Here is a 3,381-nt window from a genome sequence, read left to right as displayed (position 1 = left end):
GGTGACACAAGGTGCCTAAACCCCAGCAGCATGCCTTCAAGCTGGTCTGGGAAGAGGCTGTTTCCTGGCACTACAAGGTGGCCCTCAAGTGGTTATCCCCAGATTAATTTTTCACAGCCCTTCCTCCAGCATCTTGGCTGTGCAGGTATAAGGCAGTTTGCAAGAGAGTAGGCACGGGGGCATTGTGAGGGTGAGGACTTCAAATCTTTTTTTTTCTTTTTGCAGTTTTTGGCTGGAGCTGGGTTTGGACCTGTCACCTCCAGCATATGGGACCGGCGCCCTCCTACTTCTTTGAGCCACAGGCACCGCCTGCAAATCTTTTTTTTTTTTTTTTTCCTGAGACAGAGTCTCAAGCTGTTGCCCTGGGTAGAGTGCTGTGGCATCACAGCTCACAGCAACCTCAAAGTTGGGCTCAAGTGATTCTCTTGCCTAACCTCCCAAGTAGCTGAGACTACAGGTGCCCATCACAAGGCCTTGTTGCAGTTGTCATTGTGTTTAGCTGGCCCAGGTAAACAAGAGCAAGAGTAAGACCCTGTCTCCACTAGAAATAGAAAACTAGTCGGACATTGCATCAGATGTAGTCCCAGCTACTCAAGAGGATTGCTCAAGCCTGAGAGCTTGAGTTTCTGTGAGCTAAGAAGTCATGGCTCTTTACCCAGGGCACAGAGTGAGACTCTATCTTCAAAATAAGAAAATAAAATAAAACCACCCACAAATTTATGATCTTGTAGTTCTGATGGTCAGAAGTCCTAAACTCAAAGTGTTGGGAGTGCTGGGTTTCTTCTGGAGGTTCTAGAGGAAAATCTGCTTCCTTCCCTTTTCCGCTCTCTAGAGGCTGCCTTCATTCCTCCTTGGCTCATAGCCTCATCCTCTGTCTTCAAAACCAACACAAGAGGGTCTTCAAATCTCTCCCTCTCCTTCTGCTGTCTCATCTTTTCTTATTCTGATATCCCTGCCTTCCTCTTATAAAAACCCCTGTGGTTACACCGGCCCCACCTGGAAAGATCCAGGATAATTTCCCCATCTCAAGGGCCTTAATTTAATCACACCTGCAAAGTCCCTTTTGCAATTTAAGGTGACATATAAGTTCTAGGGATTGGGATGTCCATATCTGTGGAGAAACACTAGTTCTGCCTGCCACTGAAGGAGCCTGTAGTCCCAGCCAATCAGACGTCTGAATCCAGTGTAAGCGACATATAGAGACCCCTGGTGGAAAAGGGGGAAAAAGGTGAAAAAATGAAAAGAGGAACAGGGGAAGAGTGGGGTAAAAGGCAAATGAAAAGACCTGTAAGCGCCTCCCATCCTTCTCCTCACTGGGGATTCCCTAGAGAGTCCCATCCACAGCGATCTCCTCTGCACTTAGGATGTGACAACCACCTGGGGTCCTGAGTCCGCGCTTGTGATTGTTATGATTCCACAGGTTCAGGAAATTCTTGGTAATCCATTCTCCAGACATCGGTCAGAGAGAGCTTAACATACACACAACAGATGCGACCTCAACATGTCTCAGTGGTTCCTCATCACTATTAGAATAAAAACTTACTCCTCAACACCGCTGTAAGGTTTTGACTTATATTCTTCCCTCTGGCATCAAGCAAAGTAGCTTTCTCCCATCCTGCACAGGCCTTATCTCCTGATGCCACAGGGCTTTTGCACGTGCCACTCTTCTCCCTCTTCCTGCCACTCAGTTGGCTCTTACCCATCCTTGGCTCTAGAGAACCTTTCCTAACTTCCCTGATGAGATCAAAGGCCCCTGTTACTGGCTTTCCATGTTCTTTTCTCTTATATGCTGGTCACACTTGCAAATGTATATTCCTAAAGACTGCCAACCATGACTCTCCACCCATGCTCCCTTCTCTTTAGTATAAAAACCAACCTTGTCGTGTCACATCCTAGTCTTTTTCACAAATAGTACAGCTCCATGACCATGTTTGGCCAATGGAATGAGAACAGACAAGTGATCTGTCCAACTCCTGGGCATCTCCTGGTCCTGGACTTCCACTGCCTCGAAATGACAAATTCTCTCACAGACCCAGAGATGGAGGCTGTGTGTTGAAGATAGCAGAGCCAACTCGCCCACCAGGGTCACTGTCTGACCTCACGTGGTGCAGCTGCCCTGCCAGCCTGACACTGACCACTCCTCTCCCCTCTGTTCTACAGGGTGGGAGGTAAGCTTCTACTTTACTCAAGGCACTATGTGCTGAGGTCCTGCTCTTGAGCAGCTTAGCCTACCTCCACCTGATCCCCATTTGATGGGTGATTATTTCTTTGTCTCTCCACCAGACTATTAGCTCCCCAGGGCATCTCTGAGAAAGTCTGAATGGCCAAAGCATCTCACTTTTAGGAATCTATGACCAGAAATAATAAAACTTAGGATTTGAAGTACTGGCTCAGTGTCCATAGCACAGTGGTTACGACGCCAGCCACATAACACCAAGGTTGGCAGGTTCACTCTGTGCCCTGGGTAAAGAGCCATGACTTCTTAGCTCACAGAAACTCAAGCTCTCAGGCTTGAGCAATCCTCTTGAGTAGCTGGGACTACATCTGATGCAATGTCCGACTAGTTTTCTATTTCTAGTGGAGACAGGGTCTTACTCTTGCTCTTGTTTACCTGGGCCAGCTAAACACAATGACAACTGCAACAAGGCCTTGTGATGGGCACCTGTAGTCTCAGCTACTTGGGAGGTTAGGCAAGAGAATCACTTGAGCCCAACTTTGAGGTTGCTGTGAGCTGTGATGCCACAGCACTCTACCCAGGGCAACAGCTTGAGACTCTGTCTCAGGAAAAAAAAAAAAAAAAAGATTTGCAGGCGGTGCCTGTGGCTCAAAGAAGTAGGAGGGCGCCGGTCCCATATGCTGGAGGTGACAGGTCCAAACCCAGCTCCAGCCAAAAACTGCAAAAAGAAAAAAAAAGATTTGAAGTCCTCACCCTCACAATGCCCCCGTGCCTACTCTCTTGCAAACTGCCTTATACCTGCACAGCCAAGATGCTGGAGGAAGGGCTGTGAAAAATTAATCTGGGGATAACCACTTGAGGGCCACCTTGTAGTGCCAGGAAACAGCCTCTTCCCAGACCAGCTTGAAGGCATGCTGCTGGGGTTTAGGCACCTTGTGTCACCGGAAGGGCCCTCCGAGTGGAGCTATGTTCTGTTTTATTGGGATGCTTTCATTAAAAAGGAGCATTTTCTCAACTACTAGGAATTTCCAGCCCCCCCTCCCAAAAAAGAGCATTTGGACTATACTATTGAGAGTTTTCTCCATTTTATTTATTTATTTATTTAGAGACAGAATCTCACTATGTCACCCTCGGTAGAGTGCTGTGGTTTCACAACTCACAACAACCTCAAACTCTTAGGCTTAAGCAATTCTCTTGCCTCAGCC

This window comes from Otolemur garnettii, unplaced genomic scaffold (genome assembly GCF_000181295.1).
Source record: "Otolemur garnettii isolate 467f Iridium unplaced genomic scaffold, OtoGar3 scaffold00018, whole genome shotgun sequence".
Taxonomy (NCBI): Eukaryota; Metazoa; Chordata; class Mammalia; order Primates; family Galagidae; genus Otolemur; species Otolemur garnettii.
This window is presented reverse-complemented; position numbering follows the sequence as displayed.